The sequence below is a fragment of the Microtus pennsylvanicus genome, chromosome 6 (genome assembly GCF_037038515.1).
Source record: "Microtus pennsylvanicus isolate mMicPen1 chromosome 6, mMicPen1.hap1, whole genome shotgun sequence".
Lineage (NCBI taxonomy): Eukaryota > Metazoa > Chordata > Mammalia > Rodentia > Cricetidae > Microtus > Microtus pennsylvanicus.
The window spans coordinates 103172844-103188083 of record NC_134584.1 but is presented as its reverse complement, the minus strand read 5'-3'; the positions used below and the strand labels follow the sequence as shown (position 1 = coordinate 103188083).

The following is a 15240-nucleotide window of genomic DNA, read 5'->3' as shown; positions in this document are numbered from 1 at the left end:
CAATCTCTGAAACAAATGTTGTAATTATGAAAGAGAAATTTTTAAATGCTAAATATAATCTACATACACATATATGCAATATTCTGTCATGATACTAATCAAAAATGAACGTTTGAGCAATACTTTCTATCCTCTTTTATTTCACATGATGAATTATACTAAGTGAAAATTAGAATATAATTGTAATACTTGGCCCTTTCCCTTTTCTCTTCCAAGATGTCCCTCCCTCCAACCCTCACGCGTCTTTTTCTTTCTCTCTCTTTTTTCCTTCCTTCCTTCCTTCCTTCCTTCCTTCCTTCCTTCCTTCCTTCCTTCCTTCCTTTCTTTCTCTCTTTCTTTTTCTCTCCCTCTTTCCTTTCTTCTTTCCTTTCTTTCTCCTTCCTCCTCCCCTCCTCCTTTTCTTCTTCTTATTTTTTTCTGTGCTTATTACATTGACAAGAAAAGGGTTGTAAAACTGCAAAGTGCATTTCATTATACTTCTGGAGATACAATAATTAAAACATCATTTCTGGGAAATATTCTTCAATGCGTGCACAGAATTTTAAAGCCCTACCTCTTTTGACCCAGCAATTTCTCTTCTTAGCATCTGTTCCGAAAGAATGAGCAGGAACGAGGACAGAGATTAATGTACAAAACATTTGCCGCATTGTTACTTATAATAGCAAAATTTAAAACTATCCATAGCCCAATAGTAAGGAGTTGAGTGGTTTTATCGTTTGTTGTTCATCCTGAAAGGCAATTAAACAACCATTAGAAGCAGGGTTCCAAAAGATTGCTAAGTACTGGTTCATGAAAATGCCCAGGGTACATATTCAGTCAGGTACAATAGGACGAGAAAAATCTCAATTGTGTGTGTGGTTTTTTTAAGTAAGTAAAAAGCAGTGGAAAGAAATGTGTGTTTTCTCATTTATTCATTTTATTTTCTAAAATTTTGACACTAAGTATGCATTAATAGGTAATGAGAGCAATATGGATAAATAAAATCTAAAAATCTTGTCGACACAAAAAGCACAATGTTAGATGAGTGATGTAAACTGAGAAAAGAGAAGTTTCCAGGCATTCAATCTATTAATTCTTTACAAGAAAAAGAAACAGGGTGAAGAGATGGGTAAGGGTTAAGAATCCGCATGTGATTTTTCCAAAAGACAAGGAAGAGAGTTGTTTCAAGACTCTTGGGAGAATAGGCTCTACAGGTGACGTCAGCAGAAACACACCTGAATGCCTCAAGCAATGGGGTTTATCAGCTGTGTCTGTGGCATGGAATTTGCAGTGCCTAGGCCTCAATCGAATCAAGGCAGGCAGAGAAGTACCAGGTTGTGAGACGTTTTGTTTTCCAGCCCTGCTAAGGGGTTTCAGGGAAAAAAAAATGTAATAAAAAAGACTAGAAGACTCATAATAGAACGATGATTAGAAAACCCATACTCAGACATATACTTATCTGGGCACACATTGCATAAGAGTACAGGCAAGGTACAGGAGAATTTTATTATTAAATTCAAAGGGACACCATACATAAAATATATATGCTGATACCATCCTTAAAAACATCTTGATAAGGTGACAAAGTTGTTTAGTAGTTTCATACTTGCCTAGTGTGCTCAAGGCAACAAGAATAAGCACACAGAGAGAGAGGGGGCGGGGAGGATGGGAGAGAAAACATCAAAGGCTTTTCTGATCAGAAAAATCCAAAGACAATAATGTTCTAAAAAAATAATATACTTAAAATACTATTTCCTCATGCATATGAGCTTTTATTTCTACCCTTGAAGGCTTTCTTTGGTTAAACGCTCAGGTTGGAGAGATTTCCTGACCAAATATGCATTGGTAAGTATTCTCTTCCACTGGCATTTTGTTGGGATTCACACTTCAATCCAATGCCATGCAACTAGAGATCTTTTACTGCATCCTTTGTATCCCAGCCCCTGGGATACAGTTAATTACTAACTGTTTCCTGAGTGGAATATGCAGTATTTCATCATGTAAAAGGTTTTGTCAAAATTCCTTAGTTGACTTTCTAATTTTTGGGGTGACCCAGGCAACTTCCCCCTAGTGTAAGAATCAGCCCATGCATATTTGGCAGGGATCACACCACTTCTCATACCCAAACTGAAGTGGATTTTGACAGTGTTGCTCAGCTCAAAGACAACAGCAGCTGGGTCACACCTTGTTTAAAGTCAGGCAGCCCACAGTCCTGGGCTGTAGCTTAGCCTCTGTTTCCGTTCTCTACACAACACTACTCCTGCTTCCCACCCCGTTTCTTTTTCTCCCTCATAAAATGAGGATATGGTGCACTCAGGGATGCTGGTTCCAGGAACCTATACCAGGGATCTTTCTTTTCACCCTGTCTCTTAAATTTTACTGTAAAATTGATTGGCAAGCCTTGCTTGATCGATACTCGATGACTTATGCATCAAAATCTCTCCTAGAATATGATCCTTATAGTGTGAGCTGGAATATATGTCACTCTGTAACATTTCTGGAAAGTTCAGAGGAAAATTCATAATAGAAAAGAGTTGCACTATATATTAAAGCAAAAGCCTCTCTAGTCTATAGTGGGAATGGCGTGTCACTAAGTCTCTTCTTTGATGCTGCCATCAGTGTAATAGGAATTAAGCCACAAGGAACATACATATTAGACTTCAGGCAGAATGGGATGTGAGAGGTTTAAGTGCAGTCAATTCATAGACATTTATTCACTAGTATCGGAACTGTTTTTCTCTACATGGAAACAGCAATGTGAGAAACTATAAAATCTTACAAACAAACACAGTCACATGTTTAGTTTTCTGTTTTATTCGCAGTACCAGAGAAAATTCTTTGGTATTTCTGTGTTGTCAAAATATAAGTAATCTCCAATAGAATGAAGAAATAGTGCCATCTTGAATTAATGAATGCCATTGGATGGAGTGAATAGGTGCTAGCGAATTTGACTCTAGCCCAAGAAACAGAGCAAGGACCCAGTTGCTACCTTCTGTTTCTGATATGCAGACTACATGTCAGTGTTTCCACATCCATGTGGTGTCAGCCACACAGGTAACATGCAGATGTATCTGTGGATCACAGAGAGAAGAGTGTGGGTCATCATTAATATGAACAGGCAGGGAAGATACTGCTGTATCTTTTTAGGTGAACAGAACAGCATACTCTAGACAGATCCCCTGAAATAATTGTGAAATTGGTTGTTGCTGAGTTCTGTAGATGTGCAATAACTTAATAGCTGATTTTTTTTTATTCTTTCCTTTAACCATACTGTGCTGGAGTATCTGAACCCCATATGAGGTTCTGTTTTTATAAAATCGCATAATTCAAAAAATTAATCCATTGACTATGAGCAACATGCTAGGACATTAGGTAGATGAGATGAAGCATTTTTTAATTTAAATTTTCCTTTTCCTTTTTCTTGGTTGCCACTGTGTTGTTCATTAGTATCACCTTTGTAGTTAGATGAGGCAATATTATTTCCATTGGTTTTAACTATTCTCTTCATGTTAAAATATCATTTTTCTGCCACATGTACCTTACAACAGACTATTTTTTTTAGGAGTTACGAAAAGAAGTTACATGCATTGTAGGTTTCTGAAAAGAGAGCTCTGCTCGATCATCTCATTTTATCCATGTGTAATCATCTATAAAAAAAAACCCGTATCATTTTTTGTCCTTCGATAAGGAAACTGACATTTAGGGAGATGAAGTGGTTTTCAGGTGCTCCTATGTTGGCGCGGTAGAGCCGGAACTTAAATGTGCTGGTGTCTCTGTATGATTCTGCAACCTTCGCTTGAAGGATTTACAGAAGGGTGAAAGCCTTAAAATAACTCCATGCAATGGAGAGTGTAGAAAGGGTAGGTGCCCAGGCAAACCTCAGCTCTGTTTATTGTCAGATGATGTCTTACATAGCTTTGAGGAAGTCATCCTGTCTTAGATCCCCATCACCCCTCAGCCCAGAACTCTCCTTCCAAGTGTTTATAGGATGAGAAATTTTATGGCCTCAGAATTACCTGAATTGGGGAAGGGTGTTATTCCATCTCCTGTCTCTTTCTCCAGTCTCTATTTTCCTAGACTGGGCTGTGAGGTTATGTTAACTGGAGTTTCCTCTCAGAGAGCTTCTGAGGAGAGACTTTCTCTCTGTCTTATCTGCATCCTTGGGAAACAGAAAATAAAGTAAGAAGACCACCATGCTTTTTAAAGTGGGAATGCAGGAACTGGGAGAGGAGTTTGTCAGAGACAAATCAAAGATAATTGTCTTGAATTGGTATAAATGAAACCTGGGTTTAACAAATGCTAGGGCAGGGAGGTAAGATTTGTGATTCTCATACTAAAATGCAATTACCACACGCTAAAGGGGTCTACCACTCCTTGGCAAACTCCAGGGAGCTACAGGTGTAAAGATCTGTTTCAGTGTGGGGCCGAGGACTTACAGCTTCTGCTCCTCTGTAAAAGCAAAGCACGAGGGTGTCTGTTAATGTTGCTGTTTGCAGGCCATACATCATTTGCCAAAAATAACTGGTTCCCTGTTTCAGGCCATACCCCCAAATCAAGACTTATTGTATTCTAGCTAGCATGCATGACAGACCATATAAAAGCCACTTTTCTGTCTTACAGCTGAGATGGTTGTTCAGAAAAGGTGGTCAGTTCCTTAGGATCACCCTTTGGGAGAGGGCTGGTGGCCCTGACACTGTCTTGTGTGTTTACTGCCTTTACAGACTGCTTGCAGCCTCCTGGAAGCATCAGGCAATGCCTGTTTCGTCCAAGGAGATAAATCTTCAGGGTTGGATTGCCTGTCAGAGGTAGAGTCTCCTGAAACACTCTTTTGGCTGTCCTGTGAAAGCCAGTGATTCACGGCTTCTTGCCAAGGGATCATCATAAATCCTGTTTAGACAGAGAAATCCCTAATGAAAGAAGGGGTCTTTGCAGTGGCCCACAGCCTTGAACAACCACATCAAGGAGAGGACTGTTTGTAACAATGCTTGAGTGGAGGCTGGGGACTTGATTGCATGGGCAGGGACACAGATGGTCTTATAAGTAGGGTTTGATGAGGAGAGCCCCCTCACACCACAGGGCGGGTAGAAAGAGCTTTAGCACGGGATCATCCAAGAAGCCACTGTCTCACGTGGGTTTTTCTAATCCTCCCTCCTTTTTTCTTTTGAAATGAAAAATATCAACTCTTGTTCTGTCCTGAGTTGTGAAAATTAAAGGTGTGCTGCCAGTCATTTCTTTCCATCCTTATTTTTCTGTCTCTTTCTTTTATTCTGGCCAGCAGGCCATGCTGGGAATGATCACAACAAGATGGAGTGTGGAGGCACAGGGGTTTTTCTTTTTAGGAAGTCAGCCAGGTCAGATCTTCCTAGATCGAATCCATCATGTGTAGTAGGATTCACCTATGGGCTGGAGGGAGTTCGATTTCACGGGGAAGGCAACATATGTTTGCCTGTGTGTGCTAAGGACGACTCCCTTTCCTTTGTAGTGTATTTTCAGATATACAGATTTTAATATAAAATATTAGCCACTTCTACTTTAGGTTGGAAAATTGCTAAATGTTACCATGTTCTGACGATGTTTGCAGAACTTTGTACAAAAATTAGGAAGCATTAGTCAGGCGTTTCATTTCTGTGAAAGTCATTCCGTTTGCTTTTCTCGACTCTGCTTGCCCTTTCTCTTATGACCATCTTTCCTCTTTCTGCTTCTGTGTTTCTTTCCCATGCAAATATCACCATCTGGGAAAGAGCTAGGACTTGGGAAAGGCTTCCCTGAATGTTACAGAATGCAACTCCTGGGTGCCTTTTGAGGGATTTTGGAGGAACTAATGTCATGCTCTTACATATGAGCTATTTCGCAGCAATAATTTTACAGAGTAGACAGTACTGGGGTCACATTCTAGGCTGGAGAAGTGAAACCAAGCACTAAGTTTTAGGGAGGCTTAGCCACTTGTCTGGTATTGTGCAGCAAACATGTAATGGAGCCTCATCTGCACTTCAGCTCTTGTTCTTCCTGCAGCTTTCCAGAAGGGCAGGGAAAGGCTTTTAGTTCAGGGGTAGGGAATGAGCATGTTTCATTGTTTCCTTTCTCTTCCCAGCTACTCCTTCCCTTTAGAGACTCCCTGCTCTGATAATGTAAACTGATACACAGCGCCTCCTCTGTGGCCTTCCTACCTCTGATTCTGCTGCCAGGAGAAGAGAAAAGGGGGGGGGGAGTTAAAGAAACTTCCCAAAGGGCATTCGCCAGGCATCAGTGGGCATTTGCTTTATTCTATTTGCTTGATTTAGAACAAGACAAAACAGTAAACGCTCCCACCTCTGGGTCTAAGTACTTAAGCCCAGATTTAACAACAGTGGTTCTATGAATAATGAAAGAGTTTGCACCTTGTCAGGAAACAGCCTTGACATCAAAGAGGCACCAGAAGTTCCAGGGAAAACTTCCTCCCAGCCCTGAAGTTTCCTGCAAGGCCTTACTCTCCTGGACCAGGAGCTTGCTTACTGTCTCCTGGGGAGTTATCAGCTAGGCAGGACTTCTGATTCTTTCCTAGACCTCCTAGGGTAGAATTGGTTTAATATGTTCCTCCAGTGAACTGCACAATAAAGTAACAGAAGCATCTCTCAGCAGAAAGAGGGGTTATGAAGCACATTCATCAGCATAAACAATATCTGAAAACTTTGCACATACATATTTAGTAGACATACATACACATACCCTTAATCATCTCCCATCTTCTCCCATCAGAGCCCTTACGGGAGAAGGCAAGAGAAGCTGGCAGGGTTGTGGGAGCATTTCCGTTCTTGCTTTCTTTAAATCCTCTTCATTGTCAGCCAGTGGTAATGTGCCTCGTCACACTCATTTTAAGCTGCATATCTACCCATGGTTGGAATTTCAGTAACTGGGTAGACCCAAAGAACTTAGTATGCTAACCTAAATTTGAAGGCCCAAGGTCAGCTCAGTCACACAAGGATGGGACAGTAATCAAAGAAGGTTGAACCATCATGGAGCTTTACATGAGTACACCTCATCAGCCAACTGAGTTTCACAGGACAGCCTAAGGGATGGAGAACTACTTAGTCTCTGTTTCCTAGATAGGGATACGGAGGTGTTTCTGTGGTTATCCAGTGAGCAATCTAAGGAGGGATTCAAACTCCTGCAACTTACTCCAAAGCTCATCCTTCCTCTAGAGTTCTTAATGATCTACAATCTACAACAGAATTCTGTCAAATGAACTTAATCATATTCAAAATTCTAAAACAAACATACTGTTTTTTTTCCTTTCTGATTTAGAAGCCAACTACCTCACTATTCTGAATATTGCCTTCTGATATTTTTAAGTTAAAATGTTCTTCAAAAATAATAAAAGGAGAGCAATGCTTAATGGGATCTCTGTAATTTTGGCATCCACTCTCCCCATCACTGAGTCGAGGGTGGGGAAAGATGGGACTTTCTTTAGTGTGAGGAATATAGCTATTTCCAATCCTGGCTCCTGAGGCCCTATGACTTCCATGAGCTGGAGTCCTGTGCGCCAGGTGGGACCCACACGCTGTCACCCTAGTGTCTGCTTCTCATCTGCCTCTTCTGCAGCGGGCTACTGCTCTGCCCTCTCTGGCTTGTGTCTGTGCGGGACTCATTAGCAGTGGGTATGTGTCTCACACAGTGGTTCATTCACAAGACTGCTAGCCAGTGCCAGGAGCTGGGACTGCCTCTTAAGCCATTCTGGGAGGCTGCTATACAGAACAAAGCTAGGCTGAGTCCTCTCACAGCCTTATGGCCCTCCATTTCCCCATGTGAGCTCCCTGAGAAGCAAGCTTCTGGAATACTCATCCCCGTAGCTGGAGCCTGCCTGACCCTCTAGGATGACTGTAAGTGGCCAACTTCTGTTTGTGACCTCGTGATGGTAGAGGGAGTAGGCACTGGATTTATCAGGCCTGGCCTTCCCATCTGCTAGCCGATGTGCAGGTGCCAGTCACCCTGCCCAGCACAGGCAGTTCTGATATGGAACAGTGGCTTGTAGATCCTGGCAGAAGGGACCGGCTTTTGCAAGCTTTAGCTTGGCATTGCTGTTTTATTTCTGCCCCGTTTGGTGTCATTGCAGCTGCCGGCTCAGGCTCAGCATCATTTTTTTCACTACTTCTGTCCCTTCTACTTGGGTCATGATTGTCTTTTGATTCAGTTTGTTTTAATTCTCCCCTGGTCACCGCCGCCAGAGCTGTGACTGGGCTGGCCAGGATGGTGGATCTGTGTCTTAGGAACTTCACAAAGTTTGTTCTGGCCTGTCTGTGAGAGAGATGGTGCGGACTGGGTGCCATTGCCAGATTGCAGAGTCTGGGACACGTGCTCGGGGCACTGTTTCCACCTTCTGTCTTTGGTTGCCTCCTCATTAAATCTTTCTGGGCCTGTGGAGTTGACTAGCAATTGGTTTCTGACCTAGTTACAGGGAGCCGCTCTGTAACCCCTTGCTCATCGAGTCAAATGGATCTTAGTGTTTTGTTCTTTGTGATTCAAAGGGGGCTTTGCCATTTAATTGTCACGTTAGGCCCCCTGTGAGTATGTGTAGGTGGATGTGTATATATGTATAATGTGAGCATGGAAGAATATGCCTGCGCTTATACAACGGGGTGGGGCTTGGGATCCAGCTTCCTAAATGAAGCTGGCATTTTATGGTGCTGTGTCTCTGTGCAGAACAGTTGACAGGCACTCTGGTTTCTGAGTCCCCCCCAGCATTTTCCACAGAGAGCACTTTCCCTCGAGCACTGGTTCTCAAAGGCCCCCCATCCCCGCAACCCCTCCCCCAACCCTTGATTTCAACTCTGTTTGCCGGTCTTCTGCCAAAGGGCACTAGGGAGTTCCTCAAAGGATCTTTCGGGATTTCTGTTTAATGAATGGAGATTTCAGTGGGGAAGGTTGCAGAGGACTGCCTGCCCCTCTACTTGGGTCCCTTTCTTGGCACCGCTGATCTGTGTGTGACTCACCTATTTGGCTTTTGTTTATGCTGAGCTCACCAAGCAAATATGAGGTTGGTTTGTTCAGCATATCCCAGCATCTGGGACCCTTCGTCATCATTTTTGTCATGTATTGTGAAAACTGCTCTCTCCAAACAAGCTGGATAAAGCAACAACCGAATTGTCTTTTTCCGTATTAAGTTAATCATATATCTAATTGGCAGTTAACGTCCTAATTAGTATGAGTTTATCAGAATTAGTGTTTATTTTCCTTTAAGCGTGACCTAAAACAAGAACTGGGAGGAGGAAAGTGAAGGATATTCAGCCTCAGCAGGTGTTGATAATTGTAATAACTTTCTTTTTTCCATGTCTTAGTTAAAAAGCTATCAAGAGTCCATTGTGTGTTTAGGGCGGAACTCTGTGCCTTTAGTTTTACGTTATTATATACCATGCATCTTGAATAATGCGCCAAACAACTCTGTGAGTTAGACTGTGGAGAAGAAGACTCACATGGGGATGCTAAGGTGAGGATTCAACTGATTTGAAATGATGCCCGCACACACCTCCAAGACCAGCACATGTTCTAATAAAAACAGGCAGTGGTTTCAGCCTAGACTGACTCCCCAGCATCCCCATGGCTATATTTCACCGACTAATACTCTCTCTATCCTCCCTCTTCTATGTTGCTGTACCACTATTGGCTTTTAAGTATAGTCACCGTGTCTCAAGGTCTTTCTATGTTCCATAGCTTCTGGTTTAGTCTAGTTTATTCTTGGGTAAAAATGAGTTTGTTGCCCCACAGAATAACAGAGCTTCACATTTTGAAAGAATTTCATCTTACTCACCTACTAATTGTGAAACATGAGAGACCTGAGGCTCCAACTGGTAAACTGTTTGCACCTGGACTTGAATTCAGCCACCCCTGTCTATTCACTGATTGGATGAGTTACTATGCATTACCTAGTTTATTCTGAGACTAGGTTGTTCTTATGTGTTTCCTTTGGCAATGCTATCCAGGCTGCAGATAGTGCAGCTAAAATTAGGTACAATACAAGCTCATTAGGGATACGGGTCTAGTATTATCCATCAATGTGTTCTTCACCCTCAGTACCGCCTCACCCACACCAGAGGTGGTCAGGTAGATGGACGAATGTCTTGGATGAAATGATGGGCCCTTCAGAAACATTCTTTTCATGCTCTCATCATTAGTTTCATACTTGCTGACCTCCCTTCCTGGATTCTCCAAACACCAGAGAGTATTTTAGACTCAAATTGATGCTATCAATATTTAATTTGACACTTCGATGATTCAGGCATTTAGTGTTGTAAACTATTTTCCTGTTTCTATTTTGGAATAAATTGGCTTGCTCTTTTGGCAGCTGTAGGTGGAACGTTTCTTTCTGGCCGTTGGAGAAAGTGGTAGGAAGAGTTTAAGTCCCCAGCGACCTAGTTCACTCTGGCTGTGGCCAATTTAAGGATCCACCCTGAAAGAGAAGTAGGCCATGTTGCACACCGAGGTTGAGATCATGTAAGCTTACATCACTGCACACCAATTCCTTTGACAGATAGTAACTTTTGCATTGAGGAAGAGGAAGAACAAGCAAAATCACATCACATTTTACTCATGGCGACTCAAAAAATAGCTTTTCCTTCTGGTATAAATCTTAGGGATTGCTTTAAGTGAGTGTCATCTGAATAGAGAGTTTTATGTCATAGTGAACTATATCAAAGTAGACCAGGGTATTTTCTATTTTGCTTTCCAATTCACAGGATTTCCAAGGTGGGAAAGGCTTGTTATTTCATGCAGTGTGTGGGCAGCACTTTACTTATATGCTCTTTTATTGGAAAAAGGAACTTCTAATATTATGAGGATATGACAATATAATTCTCTTGGCCGTTTGGGTGGAGTAGAATGGGACTATTAAAGAACCACTTCATTTATGGAGTGCTTAACATCACATCAGTTACTTCACTCTGACTCACACTGCCAAAGCTTTGAAGCTTCATTTCTGTAACAAAAAAAAATTCTTGAAATATGCATAGGGAAAATTTAGAAATAGCCAGTATCAGGATGTTATTGTTCTTTACCCCATATTTTATAATTCAAATAATTGTGATAACTTTGTACCCAAGAAGCTTCCATGGTTGATAGAAGGATTTCCTGTTCCTGAATGTGAATGACAATTCATGCAATGCAGAATAAAACTATTAAAAAATACCCTTGCCTTCAAAGTCTCTTTCCCAAAAACAAGCTGGAAAGAAGATCACTGATTACATTAAGTGCATTTGCTTACTACCAGGTCAGATCTGTAAAGATTAGTCTTTTAATGAGGTGGCAGGGTGTTAGGCTAAGAGTCTGAGAGAGGGTATGGTAATGAGCTGGCTTCTATGTCAGGGTGGAGAAACTGTTATTAACTAAGTTTGCATCATAATTTGGCATGGATCTGAAGAGTCTTCTTAGACCACTAAAAATTGACAGTCTTTTAAATCCACTCACGCCATTATTTTCTCCTTGCCTTTTCTTTAGTGATTTTATTTTAGCAGCCTTTTTCTTTTAAATCTTGAAGATCTTATCTGAGACCATCTACAGAAAAAGCAACATCTAGGTGGTCACCTAGATATGTGTGTTTTTCATGTACTTCTTATAAGAGTCCAACATGCAGGGAGGCTTAACAAGTAGAGATGCTCACTTCCAACCTTCATGGTCAGTGCTCAGTCCCCAGGACTCACTTAATGGGAGGGAAGAAGTGACTTGCAAACGTTGTTCTCTGATTTCCACATACACAGTGCATGCTGTGGAATGTGTATGCTCACTCCCTGACCTCCCACACCCACACACTAATATAGAAGATTCTATCATGCACAACGGTTATGAATGGCTGTCCACCAAAAGACATAATAAAAACACAGCCAACAAAGGCAAGCAACATGGAGCCTTCGCACAATGTGCTCAAGATTGACATGATTGCCAATGAAAGCCAACCATGACAAAGCATGCTGAGTTAAACAAAACCAAAAGCCCAGCTAAAAGTGAAAAACAAACAAGATTACAGTAATAGAAAAAGATTTTAACCCAAAATGCCAACATCTAAAAGCCATAATTTAATGTATGGATTAAACAGGAGGACAAAGAGATAGGAACCCCTGCTGTCTCTACCCCACCACTGCCTTGCAATAACCTCTGGCATATCTCTGGTTTACCCAGGCTTTTCCAGGATCCATTTTAAAATCACTGTATTATATCAGTGAGTTGCCATTTGGCTCAGATTTATGACATCTCTCAAGCTTAAAGTCTGGGTCTCTGTGTGTCTGTTTTGAAGCAAACACAGAGAGTTATACAATATATGTTGCAGGAGCAAGAAGTAACATAGAGGACAGATCCCCTCCTCATCATAACTCCAAAGGGATAAGGTGACTTGCAAGTGGTTGGGTTCAAAAGTGCATATTCAAGGACAGAAGGTCTTATTGGCTGAGAGTAGTTACTGTGGGTAGGGGCTGTTGACTCTCACAGAAGCATAGTCACTGTGTAACACGTGCTTGCTGGGCATGTGTGTCTTGGTGTAAATGGGTCTTCGAAAGGAAATCACAATCCACTCTCTTTCAAAAAGCTTTCACAGGTCCTATGTGTCCATGATCACCTTCTAATTCTTGTCTGTCCACATGTTTGAAGAAGACTCCAGAGGAAAAGTAACCTTCTGTGATTCCTCCGGGAAACAATTAGTGTCTGGCACTAATGAGCAAGAAAGGCCCATGGGCAGAATGAATGGTCTACATGGATGATGCCTTTGTGTGGGGCTTGTGCATGTGAGTTTGTGTGTGATCACATAAATTATGAGGGTGTTGTACTGAGTCGGTGTCTTAAAGAACTAAGATTTCATGAAGAAGGGAAGGCTTCCTATACCTAGTAAAAGCAATGGAAGAACTCAGGAAACAAGTGGATTTCTGGAAGAGTCTGGCCCAGGCTAAGTGCAAGGTCAGCTGAGACAAACTTGGGAAGAGTCTCTCTGAGAGCAGTGCGCACTGGGTGTCAACAACAGGAGCCCTGGAGGAAGACTCCCCAGGTGTGAGTTCCTGTAAATATGTACCTGGATTAAATCACCTTGTGTATCTTAGATCTCTCCACTTTCAAATAAGGACAATTATTGTGGCAATCTATTAAAAATGACATTTTCCTCAAAGCAGGGTGGATGAAATGGAAGACTTAAAATAGGGCGTAGGACATAAGAGACTTTGGTGTTTTGAAATTAGGAATAGTGTGTGAAAGCCTATAGCTCATGTGAGCATGTAGCAGCTATATCAGGATGAACTTTGTTCCTGAGTCTTTCTGGCAGCAATATCATGTTCTGTGTTCTTCTCATCTCCCCTCACCTGAGATCAACTCCATGTCCTTGTGTGCCAATAATGTGCAAGGTGCCATGATTGTGTCTTTGAGGATGAGCTTGCTTTCATACTACTTGAAGAGCAATGGCATAAACAAAACAGTGACACCAGCAACTGGAATCGCTGTAATCGGACAACTGGAACTGGTTGTGTATGGTGTTGTCCCCTTGAGTGAGTGACAAAGCTCTTGAAACTGCATGGTGTTAGCTGAGAACAAGCTATGCATTAAAACCTGATTCCAAATGATTTAATACTTCTATTTCTCCCTTTATAGCATACTATTTTATAAAACACAGCCATTTTTTGTAGCAAAGGTGGAAGATAGGTAGTCTTAAATTCATTTTAAAATAAAACAGTAAATGAATAAATGAGCAAGATTAGTGTTAAGGAAAGGAAAGCATGGGGCTAATTCTGGGCTCTGTAGTTTCCAATTTCTAGTTTCTTCTTCATGAAGACCTACTTTTCGGGAGTTCTTAGACTATGCTTTCCCTCTGTCACTAGGTCAGGAATGACATTGTCTCTGCTTATGTAGAATTTTTTTTTCTTCCTGTCCTTAGAAGAGGACTGCCATTCTTCCCAGTGGTCCCTTTAGACACCTCACCTGGCTTGTGATGCTAATGTGGCTAAGGTACAGAGATTTGGGATGCAAGAAGCACAATCAATAATCACTGAGCTAGTTGCAGGCTCTGCCCCTCATACACTCGCTTTCCATCCCTCAGTTTCTATCCCTCCAAAATAAACAGAGAATGGTAGACAGATCATTGTTCCCCAACTCTGCAATCATTCTGTTTTCCTTATTATTTACTCAATATGTATTTTCATTTACTTTCCTTTTTAAAAATATTTTTTGGAGATAATTATATTGCTCTCATTTATGGGAAACTAGTAACTCTTGTGATAAAAATGAGGCAACCAAAAAAATGAGATATAATTAAAGAAGAACAACGTAGCTGAATCCATTTGAGCCCCAGGCTACCCTCTCTCTTTGCCACAAAAGAGAAGTCTTTAGGAACCACTGCAAATAGATTCTTTCTTCAGACATCAGAATTCAAAGAAGAGTGAAGGTAACTCTGGAAGTCTTGGTTAGCTGTCACTTAATGCTAGCCATAACTGCTATTTGTTGAACCCCTACTGAATAAGAAATTGCGCTAGTTTATTTTATAGACTCTGTATCAGAACAATTATTTGTGATAAAATCAATTAATATTTAGTAAGTAATGTTTCCCTCCAAACAAGAATAATTTACAGACCTCATCTCCTTTGCCTCAGCATAGGTCTATGAAGCTTATAATACCTGTTTGGCTCTTAAAGAGAGTGATGACAAAGTCTCAGGATTGGTGAGCCATAGAGTCCCAAATGAGAACCTTTCTGTGTTTCTTGTTGAGATCTGTCTGTCACTATCAAAGCTTGGTCCCTTCATTGTTTCTTACTTACTTGAAACATAACTACCTACCACCTTGCCCTCACGGTCTTTGCATATGCCATATCTCTTATAGATCATCTCATTTGTATTATTGGGAATGGATCATGAACCCCCATGACTCATATTGAATCCTAGTGAAACACAACTTGTAAGAACACTTATACTGCTGGTGAAAATGAATTACTTTCAGCCAGGACAGATGAAGGTAATTGAGTAGGAGGGATTCTTGCTTTCTATATTGTTTGCTGTGGTATCTAGTGTCCAATTAACGTGATAATTTACTGGATAAGGGAACCGGTTTAAGTGTTTCCAAATATTAGATATCAAATTAGGAGTAGCATTTCACTGTGTATGTACACATTTACATATAAATTATCCATCAATCTAACATCTATATATCAAACATCCATCTCAAGACAAGATCGCATTAAGGAAAACTGACTGAAATCCAGCCTAACTCTTTCAGCTAAAGATGTAAGATAGAACGCAACGTGAGCGTTGTAGTAGAAGGATTTTGAGAAG

General features: G+C 41.2%; 1 protein-coding gene across 3 annotated transcripts in view; it reads left to right on the top strand.

Moving 5' to 3' along the window:
* Cdh11 (cadherin 11) overlaps nucleotides 1-15240 on the top strand; it is a 152021-nt gene that overhangs the window by 39851 nt on the left and 96930 nt on the right. The window contains exon 1 of one of the 3 annotated variants that reach the window (XM_075977047.1): nucleotides 7687-7835. The exons of the other annotated variants lie outside the window; for them this stretch is intronic. The gene's annotated coding sequence lies outside the window, so the exon portion shown is untranslated. Of the gene's footprint in view, nucleotides 1-7686; nucleotides 7836-15240 lie in introns of those variants that run through there. 3 annotated transcript variants of the gene reach the window in all.